This window comes from Diabrotica virgifera, chromosome 9 (genome assembly GCF_917563875.1).
Source record: "Diabrotica virgifera virgifera chromosome 9, PGI_DIABVI_V3a".
Taxonomy (NCBI): domain Eukaryota; kingdom Metazoa; phylum Arthropoda; class Insecta; order Coleoptera; family Chrysomelidae; genus Diabrotica; species Diabrotica virgifera.
The window spans coordinates 3,504,685-3,522,020 of NC_065451.1; the positions used below are offsets into that span (position 1 = coordinate 3,504,685).

At 33.1% G+C, this 17,336-nt stretch overlaps 1 protein-coding gene and 4 non-coding genes across 5 annotated transcripts in view; 4 read left to right on the top strand and 1 right to left on the bottom strand.

Annotated features, from left to right (window-relative positions):
• The window catches only part of LOC114326574 (discoidin domain-containing receptor 2-like), a 675,178-nt gene that overhangs the window by 273,677 nt on the left and 384,165 nt on the right, over positions 1 to 17,336 (bottom strand). The window lies entirely within an intron of this gene.
• Positions 1,045 to 1,117, top strand: Trnaf-gaa (transfer RNA phenylalanine (anticodon GAA)). The gene has a single exon. It is a non-coding gene; the product is annotated as a tRNA-Phe (tRNA).
• On the top strand, positions 1,357 to 1,429 carry Trnaf-gaa (transfer RNA phenylalanine (anticodon GAA)). Its single transcript has one exon. It is a non-coding gene; the product is annotated as a tRNA-Phe (tRNA).
• On the top strand, positions 1,937 to 2,009 carry Trnaf-gaa (transfer RNA phenylalanine (anticodon GAA)). Its single transcript has one exon. It is a non-coding gene; the product is annotated as a tRNA-Phe (tRNA).
• On the top strand, positions 2,237 to 2,309 carry Trnaf-gaa (transfer RNA phenylalanine (anticodon GAA)). Its single transcript has one exon. It is a non-coding gene; the product is annotated as a tRNA-Phe (tRNA).

The following is a 17,336-nucleotide window of genomic DNA, read 5'->3' on the forward strand; positions in this document are numbered from 1 at the left end:
AAAATCCTGCAAAATATAATTTTATTATTCTAGTCGTACAAGTTGTACGTATTCTTCGCTTTAAATAACAGCCGAGATAGCTCAGTTGGGAGAGCGTTATGCTGGCCACTCACTTACGGATATCGAAGAGGCCGAGCGACTGACAGGCGGTTAATTGAAGCCAAAATCACCACATACACGCAGTTTTCGTAAAGGCGTTGGCACGCTCGATCACAAAACTGCATGTGTGTGGCGTCTCAACTGCAGTTCATTAACTTAACTACTCAAATAACGGCCTTCAGTCCTGGCCTGCATGCCATGGCCTCTTCGATATCCGTAAGTGAATGGCCAGCTTTAGACTGAAGATCTAAAGGTCCCTGGTTCGATCCCTGGTTTCGGCAAACTGTTTTAATAAATTTATAAATTATTAAAAAACTATTTGATACAAAATTGAGAAGCCAAAAAACCAAAATATCGGAGAAAGAGACCAAATGGCAAGAATCAATATGAGTTGGAGATGGAAATAGAGTCTCTCTTGAGACGGAAGCGACTTTGGGTATATCCTGCAAAATAAAATCCTGCAAAATAAAATTTTATATTGACAGGTTGTTGTAAAGTTCTTTTCATGAGAATTTTTCAGTGCGTCACAAATGATAGAAAAAAAGGTAAGTCCGTGATAATACACATTTATAACATTTTAATGTTATTCTAACATGACGTTTAAGTTAAATCTGACAGTTGTCAGATTTTATTTGCAATTTAACATAAAAACAAATCAATTCTGTATATTGCATTTATAAAATGGTATTTTCTTTGATTTGTATAGTCTTATAAATTGTACAGATTATATTTGTAGATATATTATATAATTCGTAAATATTTTTTTTTTCGATTTTAGCGCCATTTATCGACAACAAGAATACTTAAATGTTATAAATTTCTATAATCACAGACGTGCCTTTTTTCTGTCACATACAATTTAATGCGTTAGAAAGAAATCGAAAAACTGACGCACTGAAAGATGCTCATGAGAAAAAGAATACGTATTTTTTGCTTTAAGTAACAGCCGAAATAGCTCAGTTGGGAGAGCGTTAGACTGAAGATCTAAAGGTCCCTGGTTCGATCCCTGGTTTCGGCAAACTTTTTTAATAAATTTATAAATTTATTAAAAACTATTTGATACAAAATTGAGAAGCCAAAAAACCAAAATATCGGAGAAAGAAACCAAATGGCACGAATTAATATGAGTTGGAGATGGAAATAGAGTCTCTCTTGGGATGGAAATGACTGGGTATATCCTGCAAAATAAAATCCTGAAAAATATAATTTTATATTGACAAGTTGTTGTACCTACGTATTTTTTGCTTTAAAATAACAGCCGAAATAGCTCAGTTGGGAGAGCGTTAGACTGAAGATCTAAAGGTCCCTGGTTCGATCCCTGGTTTCGGCAAACTTTTGTAATAAATTTGTAAATTTATTAAAAAATTATTTGATACAAAATTGAGAAGCCAAAAAAACCAAAATATCGGAGAAAGAGACCAAATGGCAAGAATCAATATGAGTTGGAGATGGAAATAGAGTCTCTCTTGAAATGAAAACGACTTTGGATATATCCTGCAAAATAAAATCCTGCGAAATAAAATGTATTGACAGATTGTTGTACACGTTTTTTGTTTCAAATAACAGCCGAAATAGCTCAGTTGGGAGAGACTGAAGATCTAAAGGTCCCTGGTTCGATCCCTGGTTTCGGCAATTTTTTTAATAAAAAGTATATCAATAATAAAACTATGTATTTGATACAAAATTTAGAAGCACAATAAATCCAAAATGTCGGACAAAGAAACCAAATAAACGACTTTGGGTATATCCGGCAAAATAAAATCATGCAAAACAAATTCGTGCAAAATAAAATTATATATTGACAGGTTGTTGTACGTATTTTTTGCTTTAAGCAATAGCCGAAATAGCTCAGTTGGGAGAGCGTTAGACTGAAGATCTAAAGGTCCCTGGTTCGATCCCTGGTTTCGGCAAACTTTTTTAATAAATTTATAAATTTATTAAAAAACTGATACAAAATTGAGAAACCAAAAAACCAAAATATCGGAGAAAGAGACCAAATGGCGAGAATCAATATGAGTTGGAGATGAAATAGTCTCTCTTGAGATGAAAACGACTTTGGGTATATCCTGCAAAATAAAATCTTGCTAAATAAAATGTATTGACAGATTGTTGTACACATTTTTTGTTTCAAATAACAGCCGAAATAGCTCAGTTGGGAGAGCGTTAGACTGAAGATCTAAAGGTCCCTGGTTCGATCCCTGGTTTCGGCAAACTTTTTTTAATAAACTAAAAAGTGTATTAATAATAAAACTACTTGATAAAAAATTGAGAAGCCACAAAGAACCAAAACATCGGAGAGAGAAACAAAATGGTCAGAAGCAAATATTAGTTGGAAAAGGAAATGGAGTCCCTGTTGGAGACATTCCCACCTGGTGTAAACAGGTTGACCCATATCCATGTCCATTATATACACGTCGGCTTCAAAGCAAAAAGTATGTAAGCGATATCTTATAGTGCATGCCTTTTTTTCATTTGAGGAGTATTTATTTTCCACTTTTAATCTGTTGTGATTGTTATCGGTCATTTACTTTTGTTAATACACTTAATACATTTTATGCTTTATATTATTTATATTACTCTATTCTATATTTTTAACTATATAATTGACCTGTAAAAGTCCTTTTTGTATTAACATTACCCATATTTCTTGGAAATCTATGAAACAACTAAAAATCTAGACGTATTCCTAACCCATCTAACTGAATAACAGAATCCAACTTTATGGAAAGATTAAATTATAAAGAATCACTAGTGTTCCGAGCAGAACAACTCAAGTGGCGCAGGAAATGGCGCGGTTATAGTAGGATTTCAAAACATCGCCTATGAGTGAGTTGGCAAGAAATTTCAGTTTAAGTTGAGATTGATAAGGCAAACATTGTTAACAAGCTTTAGTTAGCATATATGAGGGAATTAAGTGAGTTGTAAGTTCCTAGTTTGGTTTGTTCTGATGGGTAATTGGGTGATCTATACAAAGAGAACGTTAAGTGAGGATATAATTTAGATAACCTCATAGAAATTTGTTTATAGCATTTACCTACTGGATAATTGGAAAAGAATCGTACAATATAGAGAACATATAATAGTGCAGACAATTTGTAAGAGTTATTTCATTTCAGACAAGATAATGTTGAGTTTTCATCATAAGAAATAATATCAGAGAGAAATATTTCGATATAGTATAGTTATTTTCCTAACTAGTGCGAAAAGTCATACTTTTAGGCACGCGAAAGCAGACGAGTGCGGAAAAGAGACTTTCCGTAAGTGTTAGGAACAATATTTTTTCTACGAGCGTTTAAAAAAGGACCAAATTTTAATCAATTAATTGAATTAAAAAATAACGCTAATAAGTTACAATAATCCCGAATTAAAAGTCAATACGGTGCCTAAACACCTGTTATGCAGTAATTAATGGTGTATATCAATGCATGTTTTAATATTTTAAAGTCATAGCAAAGATGTCAAACAAAGCAATTGTCAAAAAGCACGTCACACACTTTAAAGTTTCCACGCACTTTACTTACGAATTTTAAAATAATTCAGTGATTTAGATGGCATCTAGAGACGAAGAACTACCCCCATCTATTCTCGACGTTGTGAATAATCTTGATCTGTTACCGGAAAAATCAGCAAACAGGTACAGGAAAGAATACATTTTTATGAGTTGGTGTAAAGAAAACAGTGTAAATAGCTTAAAAGAAGAAGTGTTTTAGCTTATTTTATTAGTCTATCCAAAATGTGCAAACCAAATACTTTGTGGTTACGCTATTCCATGCTCAAGGCAGTATTAAAAATTAAAAAATGTTAATATAGGCGATTATTTTAAGTAAACAGCACATTTGAAGAAAAAAAAACGTAGGATTCACACCAAAAAAGGCAAAGATTTTCACCAAAAAAAAATTTCAAAATTTTTATCTGAAGCTCCTGATGACTTAAGGATAAAATTAAAGGCAACGTCGGTTGCAGAGGGATGTTTAGAAGAATCCACGGAATTAAGAAAGAACATGTCGAACCAAATATTATCCTGTCAAAAATCAGCTGCCGCTTCAAAAAGCAAACCTTTACCGATGCCGATGACCGTTACTACGGAGGATGAAGAGACAGAACTACCGGCTGCTTTCACCATTCACCACCTCAAAAAATCTGTAATCATCCGCCATTAATTTGCACAATGCAACCGGTTGTATGTTCAATATAAACATTGTAAACAATAAATAGATATAATTAATATTACATATTTTGTATTTAATAATAATAAAATTGTTAAAAAGTTTACTTTATATTATTATATCAAGTAATGAAGCTTAAAATAGGACAAAACCTCGCAATTTTTACAGAATGGATCGATTTGCTTGAAAATTTGAGAATAAGTAGTGGATAGTCCAAGGATCAAAATCTATATGCAAAAGTTAATAAACACGTTCATTCTAAGCAAAAAATGTTCTATACATTTTTTTGATAAAATTAATTGTTTTCGAATTATTCGCTATCGAAAGTACATATTAGTTTTGTATAGAAAAAATGAATGTTTTTCGATATACTCATTTACGATTCATTCAATTTTTGCTGTAGAAATTTTTTTTTCATACCAAGTTCTTGGGCATGAAATAACCTACAATTTTATATTGAAAGATTTTTTCGTATCTCTGATGCTAATCTTTCTATTCTGAAGAAAATTGCATTTTTTACCAAATTACAAAAATTCGTTATTCGCTTTTAACTCCAGTTTTGTAAAAACTAATCATTCTAAGCCAGTCAAACTTCTAAAATCTATTTATAATAAGTAAACAAATAAGAAAGAATAAGGCCAATGACTAAAATCACCGCTAACTTACATTATTATGCTTCCAATTGGATTTCTCCTTTTTTTTTCAAACAATATATTGATTTTTTACCGTAACTTTTTTTTTACCTTAGAAAGTTTGGAGAAAAATAATTTTGTAGGGTTTTACAAGATCTACAAGCCTATTACTATTAAATCGTTTTAAAATCCTCAGTCGCAAAAAGAGGTGACTGAAAGGGTTGGTAAAGGTGGTTTTTGCATGCTATTACAAGTTTTAATTATCAATAGCTAATGCCTGGTTGCACCAGCAGATCTTAAGCTCCAGCTTAGCTAAGCTCTACTTATAGATAGGGCCTCCTTAAGTATCACTTACGTTGCACCATAATTTTAGATTCTTACCTTATTATCAATTATATCTATTATTATATTATGGTATTCTTATTGTAATATATTATAATTATATTATATTAATTCTAATGATATTCTCGACTTAAGCTTAAGATCTGGGTGCAACCGGACATAACTCAATTTTTGCTCAAGTTAAGCATTTTAAACAAATTTGAGAGTAATAAACTCATAGATCGTATAAAACACTTCAATATGGCGTTCGCTGAATATGTTTATCCTTATTGGTTGCTTAGAAAATTGCAAAATAAATAATAAATTTTGAGTTTTTATAAATATTCATACCTTATGTAAAAATTAACTTAGAACCTTCTTATTATACGGAATGCTGAGACTTCTGGTGCTTAAATCATACCCTAAGTGTCAAAGCAATTAGTCAAATTGTCAAATTTATCCCAAATTAATTATTTTTTGGAACACTATAAGTCAGAATACTATTAATTCACAGTGACTATTAGTCACTATTAATTTAATTAAAAAAATGACAGAAAATAATTTTAAATATTGCAGAATTATTTTGCAATAACATGTGAATTAAAAAGGGCGGAGGTTAACTTCGTCCCTAATTGTCTTAGGACAATTATTTTTCTTACTAAATGTGTATAAAAATTCAGTCTTTCTAAATATGAAAAAGTAATTTTTCTACGGGTAACGGTTAAAAAGTTATTCTTATTCGTTATAAGTAAGCAAAAAATCGACATGTTTTTTCAAAATAATTTTACACTGTTTAAAATTACTTTTTGTCATTGTTTTTATTAAGTTAATAGTATAAATGGTCTTCTTTCATAAACTGTTCGAAGCATAGATATATAATACTTTAGATTGCGCCTTACGATCTTAAAATGGGTGACGGTTGCGACAGAGATAAATGAGCCTATTTGGTCGGTAGTCTCTTTCTAATTCAAGGGGAGTATCGACGACGTCACTATCCTACTCTGTCGTCGAGTATTTTAGATGATTTGACAGTTCGAGCGGATGGCGACGAGAACTGGTCGTTTGTCTTCGGACGTGGATAATCCTAGTTCGAATCCCATACCAATCTTTACTTTTTTTATTTTTTATTTAATCAATATTGCGTTTATCAGATATTATTACATCTCTAAAGTAAATCTATGCAAAGAAATATATAACAAATAAGAAAAACTGTGTAGGTACCTATAGATTTTTAAAAATATAAAAGCCAATGTTATTTTTTTAAAAAGTTAATTGTAGAATAGTATAAAGTAATTGTTAAAAATATTCGTAAAAAATTACCAATATTAATATCAACATAATGTACCATCGATTTATTAATTGAATCGGTCATTTCAAAAACAACATGAGTCACATATTCCTAATTTTACAGAAGAGCAAAGAAAACTAACTACAATATATAGTCGAAAGATGGATGAAATGGATGACATCAAAATTCAGAGTTATATTGTAGTTTTGTTCCTAATGTTTTTACTGGACTGGTGTCGTTTTTGCACACAACGTTTATCTTAAAGGAGTCTATTCCTCTCAAAAAGTTAGTTTCTGAAAATTGTGGACTTTGCTGTTTTTGAAATGACCGATTCAATTATAAGTAATTAGACATTATTTTTATTTATGAAACTATTGTTACAATTTTTTAAAAAAGTAGAAGCAAAACAAACATTCACATCATTCGAATACGGACGAATTTATATTAATAAAGAATGACTTTTATTTTACTATGCAGTTCACAAATTATGTATTCCAATATTAATTTACTATACATACATTTATTATCTGCTAGATTTACTTAGGTCCATTTTTCAGATGTAAAAATATCTAATAAACGCAATATTGATTAAATAAAAATAAAAAAAGTAAAGTTGGTATGGGATTCGAACCACGATTATCCATGTCCGAAGACCAAAGACCATTTCCCGTCACCACCCGCTCCAACTGTCATCACATATTACTCGATAAAGTGCGATATTCACGTCGTCGATATTCCCCTTAAATTAAAAAGAGACTACCGACCAAATAGGCTCATTTATCTCTGTCGCAACCGTCACCCATTTTAAGATCGCAGGGCGCAATCTAGAGTATTATATATCTATGGTTCGAAGCATAGATTTATAATACTCTAGATTGCGCCTTACGATCTTAAAATGGGTGACGGTTGCGACAGAGATAAATGAGCCTATTTGGTCGGTAGTCTCTTTCTAATTCAAGGGGAGTATCGACGACGTCACTGTCCTACTCTGTCGTCGAGTATTTTAGATGGTTTGACAGTTCGAGCGGATGGCGACGAGAACTGGTCGTTTGTCTTCGGACGTGGATAATCCTGGTTCGAATCCCATACCAATCTTTACTTTTTTATTTTTAATTTAATCAATATTGCGTTTATTAGATATTATTACATCTCTAAAATAAATCTATGCAAAGAAATATATAACAAATAAGAAAAACTGTGTAGGTACCTATAGATTTTAAAAAATATAAAAGCCAATGTTATTTTTTTTAATAAGTTAATGGTAGAATAGTATAAAGTAATTAAAAATATTCGTAAAAAATTACCAATAATTAATATCAACATAATGTACCATCGATTTATTAATTGAATCGGTCATTTCAAAAACAACACGAGTCACATAATATTCCTAATTTTACAGAAGAGCAAAGAAAACTTAACTATATAGTCGAAAGATGGATGAAATGGATGCCATCAAAATTCAGAGTTATATTGTAGTTTTGTTCCTAATGTTTTTACTGGACTGGTGTCGTTTTTGCACACAACGTTTATCTTAAAGGAGTCTATTCCTCTCAAAAAGTTAGTTTCTCAAAATTGTGGACTTTGCTGTTTTTGAAATGACCGATTCAATTATAAGTAATTAGACATTATTTTTATTTATGAAACTATTGTTACAATTTTTTAAAAAAGTAGAAGCAAAACAAATATTATTCACATCATTCGAATAAGGACGAATTTATATTAATAACGAATGACTTTTATTTTACTATGCAGTTCACAAATTATGTATTCCAATATTAACTTACTATACACAGGTACTACATTTATTATCTGCTAGATTTACTTAGGTCCATTTTTCAGAAGTAAAAATATCTAATAAACGCAATATTGATTAAATAAAAATAAAAAAGGTAAAGTTGGTATGGGATTCGAACCACCATTATCCACGTCCGAAGACCAAAGACCATTTCTCGTCACCACCCGCTCCAACTGTCAACAAATATTACTCGATAAAGTGGGATAGTCACGTCGTCGATATTCCCCTTAAATTAAAAAGAGACTACCGACCAAATAGGCTCATTTATCTCTGTCGCAACCGTCACCCATTTTAAGATCGCAGGGCGCAATCTAGAGTATTATATATCTATGGTTCGAAGTATTACCGTAACCTCATAATTTTCTGACTTATAGTGTTGCAAAAAAAAATTAATTTATGATAAACAAATTAAATAACTTTTAAACTATTTTACCAGTTGCTTTGAAATTTAAGAAATAATTTAAGCACAAGAAATCTCAGCATTCCGTGTATTAAGAAGTTTCTAACTTAATTTTTACATAAGTTATGAACATTTATAAAATTTCAAAATTTATGATTTATTTTGCAATTTTCTAAGCAACAAATAAGGATAGATATATTCAGCCAACGCCATATTGAAGTTTTTTATATGATTTATGAGTTTCTTATTCTCAAATTTGTTTAGAATGCTTCACTTTTTAGTAATAGAAGAAAAAAAAAACGAAAATTTACCATATTTTGATCTTCATTTGTTTATAACTATGTATATCGTTAAAATCGGCTGCAGGAAACATATAGGTTATTAATATAGATGTCCATACTACTCAAAAAATTTTGTCTCTGCCTGGAGGGGGATGTGTCATGAGAAAAATCTTATTTCTCTGGACTATATAACAGATAATGGAAACATGCTGGAAGTTTGATAGTGAGTTTTACCAGATTTTAAAATATTTTAATCATGTATTTGATAGAGCATGTAGGGTTAGACTGTGTTAGGGTATGAAGAAGTCACAACTGGAAGAAGACCACATGGATGCCCTCAACTCTGGTGGCGAGATAATATAGCTGGAGACCTTAAACTTATGGGAATGGAGAGTTGGATGGTGAATGCTCAAGACAGAGGAATAGAGGCATGTTGTCGAGTCGGCTAAAACCCACGAAGGGTTTAACGCCATGGAGTAAGTGAGTAATATTTAAATAAGAACATTAACCCGGCACCTGCCACGTGGGGTGCTACCAGCACCCCATAACATATTTTTATCAAATATTTGGTATTTCAAGTTTGGTTACCGTGCTGTGCGTCATAGTAGCTTTCTATAATAGTATATAGCATAGATGTATTAGCGTTTGAAGTGGTTATTTAGTGTCATTCTGAACTTGTAGCTCTAAAGTCGAAATGGGGTGTCATCATCTGGCACTTTAAGTATTATTTTTTTTTTGTATTTTTGATAAACTGGTCAAATTTATATTTTTTATTGAAATAACTGATTTAAATTATTAATATAGACTCTATACTCACTAAATCTTAATTTTTTTTTAGATATTTTACTTCATTTCATTTATTATGGCTTGGTACTTGCTAATTTGCTTATAACACCTTTTTCATTTTATTTTTTAACTTTTATAATATATTAGTGGTTAATATGTTAATAAAACATGTTTTTTTATATTCTTATGTACTCAACACATTATTTTGTTTTTTAAACAAGTAGATCACAGAACATTTTTAAGGGGTGCTGTGAGCACCCCACGTGGCAGTTGATGCCTTGCAAGGCCACGTGGCAGGTGCCGGGTTAAAAGAAAATAGTGCTTTTCTTGTACCCACACCGTTATGGAAGACCAAATGCATGTCATTAAGATATAAATCCAGTTTGGAAATAAATGAAATATTCTATACCAGGGGTGGCTAAGCTCCTTGATAGCCGAGCCATTTCTCATAAGTTAAAATTTTTCGCGAGCCGCAATTAAAAACGTATTCAAAAAGTATGTAAAGAAGGTTTTTTAACAGAACTTTTATTTATTGAAAACAAAAATAAAATTACGAAATATTAAAACTTAATTACATTTTTGTTTTCCTTATTCTCGTTGTCTTTATGCCCAATAAGAGAGTGGAGCTTTGCTATCACCTATCACCTATCCATCTTTTACCCATTTCTTCCACGCCTTCCGGCCTTCTTCCCATTTCCTTCACCTGCTGCGCTGTTTTCCGTCTCTTGGTTCCGATTTCCTGGATTTGTTCAATCCACCCCTTTCTAGGTCTGCCCCTTCTTCTTTTACCCTGTCTCTTGGCATCTGTCACCTTCTTTACTAGTCTGTTCTCGTTCATTCCAGTTATATGTCCAAACCAATTCAGGTTTCTTTTTTCAATTTTTTTTTTCTCTGTTGGTCCCTGTCTTAGCATGTTTCTAATGTTTTCGTTTCTTTCCCTGTCCAACATTTGTTTTCCTTCTTTTGGTAAATCTATAAAATTTGCTGAATAATTTGTGGTAGCACTTCTCAGTAATTCTTTCAGATGCTGGTTAGTTAATACTGATATGTGTTAGGATTTCACGAATTTTAAAATGGAATTAAATGGCTCATACAAGTACGTTGTTTCTAATATGGAAATAATTCGACAAGCATCCTTTTTTAATTTAGAGTACATGTACTTCGATTTTGGTACAAATTTCCAAAATTCGGTAATCGGCGTCGACTTATAGTTTAATTTTCGAGCTTGATCTTCTTGCGTCTCTATTAATTTTAATTCACCAGATGTTGTTTGGGTAATATATAGGTAATACATACAAAAATTCATCTTATGGACTATGTATATTTCAAATGAATTCAGAAAAAAATGAAGGGACGATTTAAAATATTTTAAGTCTTGAAATAAATTTTGGACTTCGGTCAATATTCCTTCTGGTTTTTATTTATCTCCTCGTTAAGTTTTTCTAGTTTAATATTGTAAAAAATTTTTTTAAGTCGAGTAAAATGACTAGGAGTGGGTTGATTATAATTGACTTTTATGTCGCGTCACTCTTAATATTCTTTCGCGCAGTTTTCGATTTGTTATATCACTCTTAGCTTGGATGGAAATGGATTTGTTACAAAGTTGCATTTGGTCTTTCATTTGTTGTCAATAATTTAAAAGACATTGTGAAACACATACGGAACGATAATAATTTTTTTAAATCATAACACAGAATTGAAAAGGATCTCTGGTACATTTATCGAGAGCCACAAGTAATTCTTCAAAGAGCCGCATGTGGCTCGCGAGCCGCAGTTTGGCCACCCCTGTTCTATACCATAGGGAAATGCGTATTTTCTTTGAAAAAATATTGAAAGGTCGTTTCCAAACAAAGATCGTCATCCAATGTAGCGATTTCGACTAATCATACTGCGAAACGGTGGCCAAAATTAGCCACGTCACCCGTAACAAGACGACGAACAACAAAAAATCAAAAACAAGTCGAGAATTTTTAAGAATTTATGCATCGGTGCGATTAACAAAAATGGCGCGTAGCGACGTCAAAAAAGGACACAACTTCCGACGCCGGAGTTCGCCGAAGTTAATTTGTAAATTAATGGCATTCACAGCAACAGCGACGTCATTTAGTATAAATATCATCACAGGAGGCTGAGAAATTTATCATTACATTAGAGCATAAACGGCGGCTACGAAGAGAAGAGGCTTTATCTCGCTCATAGCCAACTTACAAGATATTCAAGAAAGACGAGACGATAAAGCTATTCAGGAACAGGTTGAGGCGATGCATCATCCGAAAATTCTTACTTTGAAATACCGCCTCGTATATTAATTAAAGAACACTAGAAACCATTGACGTACCTAAACAGTTTATGCAAAAACCGCGTCTATAATCAAAGACAAAAAAACAGTTTTTTTGTCTTGCTATCGAAAACAAAGTAATTGATTTTGGTTAATTTAACTGTGGTGATTTCAAAAATATAAATATAATATATAATATAAACATACATCGAGAGATATAATATAGAAGCAATGACCTCAGAGAGCACAAAAAATTGTATGAAAGCAGGCTGACAAGCAAATTGGAAAACAGTAACATGCACAACTGTGAAGTAGAAGAATGCTAGAATGAAATCAAAAACTGCATCCAGCAGACTGCGGAAGCGTCTATCGGCAAAAGAAAAACAAACACCAGCGCAATAAGAAACAACAAACCATGGTTTTGTCAAGAAGTCAAAGAACTCGCAGAACAAAAGAGAAAATGCTATCTGTGTTACAAAAGCACTGGAACGCAGGAACAACGCGTCATCTATATAGAAACAAGAAACAGAATAAATTCGCGAATAAGAGCAATAAAAAGAGAGCATTGGATCAAGTTCACAAGTGACATGGATCACGACATCTATGGCGCCCAGAGGAAAGTTTGGAAAATGCTAAAAAACAGAAAAAACCAGTAACTGAATTTGTACAGACAAAGGTGATACCAACTGAGACATAAGAAAAATATTTCAGAGAATTCTACAAAGGTGAAGACGCCAGTGACGAACACGATTACAATACAGAAGACAGGTATATCACTAAAAAACTGAAGTCGAAGCGAGAATGAAGATCTTAAAGAATAGAGGATCGCCAGGAATACCGAACGAACTGCTGAAATACGGCGGTCAGAAACTCACTAATTGTCTCACAACATTGTTTAACAAAATCTTAGACAGAGCGGAGATACCACAAGATTGGCACACCAGTATCACAATAACGATTTTTAAGAAAGGACAAAGATCATGCCCGGACAACTACAGAGGAATAACTCTCTTAAATACGACAATCCAGACAATCTTAAATACGACAAATTTAGAACCACGAAAAGATGTAATGAAAATAAATATCTCGGATCTATAATATCTAAAGAAGGCACTACCAAAAGAGACATCGAAAAGAGAACGCAGCAGGGCAAAAAAGCGGTAAACATTCTGAGCTCTCTACTGTGGTCTAAAGATATAAGGCAAGAAACGAAATTGACAATCTATCGTACCTTGGTACAGCCTATTATGACTTATGGGGCAGAAGTTTTGCAGATGACAAAAAAAGATAGGAAAAGAATAGAAGTAGTAGAAACGGATTATCTAAGGAGAGCGTGTGGTATATCTAAAAAAGATCACATCAGGAATGAAGATATTAGAAGGAGGACACATACTGTATATTCCAGTGTAGATAAAATTGAAACTAGACAACTAGTGTGGTATGGTCACGTGAAACGAATGAATGAAGATAGATGGCCAAAGAAAGCTTTAAATTACATACCACACCAAAGAAGAAGAAGGGGAAGACCTTCAGTTGCCTGGGAAGAAAATGTACGGCACATCATGAAAGATAGAGCCATCAAAGAAGACGAATGGATGGACAGAAAACGATGGCGGTCGAAATGCGAGAAGCGGCAGAGGCTGTAGGAACCTCGCTGATAGATAGAGAGAAATACGACAATGAAGTTATTCACAGGTATACTCAAGGATAAATTTGAATCACAGATAAAGAACAGAGAAGAACAGCAAGGATTCAGAAACGACAGGTCGACGACGGACGCAATATTTGTCATAGAATATAACAAACCTGCATATATTTGATTCGTAAACCTAACGAAAGCATTTGACAGAGTCAGATTTAGCGATATAATAAAGAAAATTAAGCAAAAAAGGATACCGGCAAACATTGTTGAAGTCATAAAACAAATGAACAATAAAAACACGACAAAAATTAAAACAAACGACACCACTACGGCCAACATACCAACACCAGGAGGAATCAGGCAGGAAGACAGCCTCAGTCCATTTCTATTCAATATGCTAATGGATGAAATAATAGAAGATGTGAAATCGCTACAACTAGGATACAGACTCGGCCACAATAGAATGAGTACAGTGTGCTATGCGGATGATGCAGCCCTGATTGCAGATCACGAGGATGACCTACAAAGACAACTTTATCGATTCTATCAAGCATGTCGACGACTCAACATGAACATATCCACGCATAAAACAAATTGCGAAAGACCTAATTAGATGCAAGCTAGTGGTGGAGGGGAAACCCATAAAACAGCTAAACCAGTTCAAATATCTAGGTGTAGAGTTATCAAGTTATCATGACCCAGCCAGAGACCTAAGAGGACAAATTAACAAGGCCGCTGTCTTGTCCGGATATTTGAGAGATGTGGTTTGGAATAACCCATATATGAGAATGGACGGCAAAGTTAGAATTTATAAAACTTGCATCATACCTGTTATGATCTATGGAATTGAATCAAGAGAAGACACCAATACAAACAAAAGCATGCTACGGGCATCGAAATGAAGACACTAAGAGCAATAGCAGGGAAGACAAGAAGAGATAGAATACGAAACAACATCATCAGGGAAAAATGTGGCGTGCAAGATGTAGTCATATTGGGCAGGCAAAGACGAAGAGAATGGCTCAGTCATGTAAAAAGAATGGAGGAGCACAGACTACCAAGAATTGCTCTAGAAGGAAAACCAGCAGGCAAGCGTGCACCGGGGAGACCACCAAAAAGATGGAGATATAGCTGGCAGTCTACCTCTCAAGAAATACTTCAACGTCGGAATTAACAGATCGACAGATCTACAACAAGTATGAGAAGAAGAAGAAGATTTCAAAAATATAAAGCTTTCCTTTGTGTCAGCTCTACAGTTGAGGTCATGGTTATTTACCCGTGCGTCATCATTGAAAGCATACGACATAAGTCGGAAATTTACTCCACGCAACAGCAAGTGACAGAAAGTGACTACTGCTCAGATCACCGATTATATAAAAGTTGATATTATCAAATAAATAGAACGTAAAATATTACTTTTGCTTTAAAATTTTGGTGCAGAATTACAGGTACATTTAAAATGGTGTAATAAGTTATTTTAATATCATCAATAATTAATGATTATTTTTGTCATTTCTTTCACTTTTGCGGAAACTTAGCATTTGTATGCTAATGCATTTGTTGTTAGCTTTGTATGTAAATTAATGGCAAAATAAAATAGACCTCCCATAAAATTTCAAACTTCAATATAAAATTAGTTGTGTAATATACACTCGGGTGCAAAAAAATTGGTCCACTGAAAATTTGGTGTTTTTTGATGTCTCGGATTTCCTAAACCTGTTGTACCTGTTTAAGTGATTTTTTTACCATGTTATAGCCTTATTCATTATCAATATCTTTGTAATAATATTGTTGCTAGACAGCTAAACAGTCATTGTATACCGGGTGTACGAATCAAACTGTGTTTTCTTCTCAAAGTTCTCATCACCCTGTGGACTATTCTAGAGTTAAAAAATACTGAAATTAAAAACCAACTATAGCCTTAGGTTTTTTTAACATTCTGTTTTTAGATTCATTCACTTATGTTGGATAATAAAAAAGTTAGGGACTTTAACAACCCAAGTTCGTCATCAGTACAGGGTGTTTCGAAATAAGTGCAGCAAATTTTATTGTAACAGTTTGACTTCTTAAAATAGACTGCACGACAAACACACAACTAATCCAGAATCCGGATGGGATTTCTACACTAATAAACATCAGAAAACTTGTTTTTCACCTACCTCTACGGAAAGTATACTTTTCCGGACCTGATTGTAGGGAGCAAAGTCGTACTTTTCCTCCCTAGGGAGTAAAAGTGAAAGTGACGTCATCGTATGTCATTGATGAAATAACTTATTGACGCCCTATACAATATTTTATTATCTATTACGTAAGTATCTATACATTTAACGTTTATTTATAGAACACCCTGTGTTTTGCAGAATGGAAAAAACAGTAAATTGTTATTTTGATTTAACAATGTTTAAATTAATAATTTGACTTATATTTGACAGTTGACAGTTCCGCTGTACCTACCTACTTGTTAGTTTTACATAAATAAATTATTTAAAAATGAAAAAATGACTTGTTATTTGAGGAAGGTGAGAAAATCATATGTATAACATAGGTGTAAAGTGCCTTTTTCTTCCTTGAATGATTACTGTCCGACGGGTAGCGGCGGAAACTTCATTCTCGGGAGGAAAAGTTTATAGTCGTATTCTTCTCTCTCATTTCTTCATCTATAACCATCAAATGTTGTTGATCTTCAATTATCACTTGCGTTCATATTAATTAACACAATATTCTAAACCCAGCTTGAGAGGCTCAGCGTACGCCACTGGTAAAGGGATTATGACGCGTATGACTTTGAAATATTCCATTCGGAAGGCGTGAATAAATTTTTCCAAGAGGTGACATGAAGTATTTAGAGATCGTCCGTTTTGCTAGATAGGTATTTCCTTTCTACGCAACCCCATCCCTACTCTTTTAATAAATTAGACGAAAATTTGTTCGAAAAGTTGAAGGATGTCACTTACACTGATTAATACACGACAGCTAACTGAAGAGAAGAACGGTGAGACAAAATCGTTAATAGGATTTGATACAAATGTCGAGAATTTCATAGAAAATAAATAATGCAAAGAATAATGTTTAATATTACGTTGTTCCCATTGTGTATCTTTATTAGTATTTTTTTATCATTTATTAATTTGAATTGAATACTCAGTTCTTGTTTTACGTTTTCGCTTCTCTATCTATCAACAGTTTTAATGCTCACTCTTTTGAACAATTAGAGAGATTTATTAGCGTCATCACCAAGCTTTCACATCTACTGGTATATAACAGAATAGATGTAGTCCCAGCCAAATAAAGTCCCAGTTTCAGACAGGTATCAGCCTCTTTGTTTTCTGACCAGAGCTTGAACGATTGATCGGCTAGATCATTCACAGTGAAGTGAATGAAATTCATCTGCTTGGCCAGCTTGGCTATCTAGCTGACTCAGATGTTATGATACAACTGTAAATTGAACAATCTTTTAACTGTTTGGTTAAAAATGACGGTCCTGCTTCCTTATAAGAACCAAGGCGAAGAATGTTGCATGAATGTAGTCTAGTAGCCCCTGAAATGCTTCAAAATGTTAGTCATAATCTCGAACAGCGAATTTATAACTGTATAGACGTCGGTGCTGAAGATGGGGAAGGAATGCCAAGTCATAAAACCATACAAACG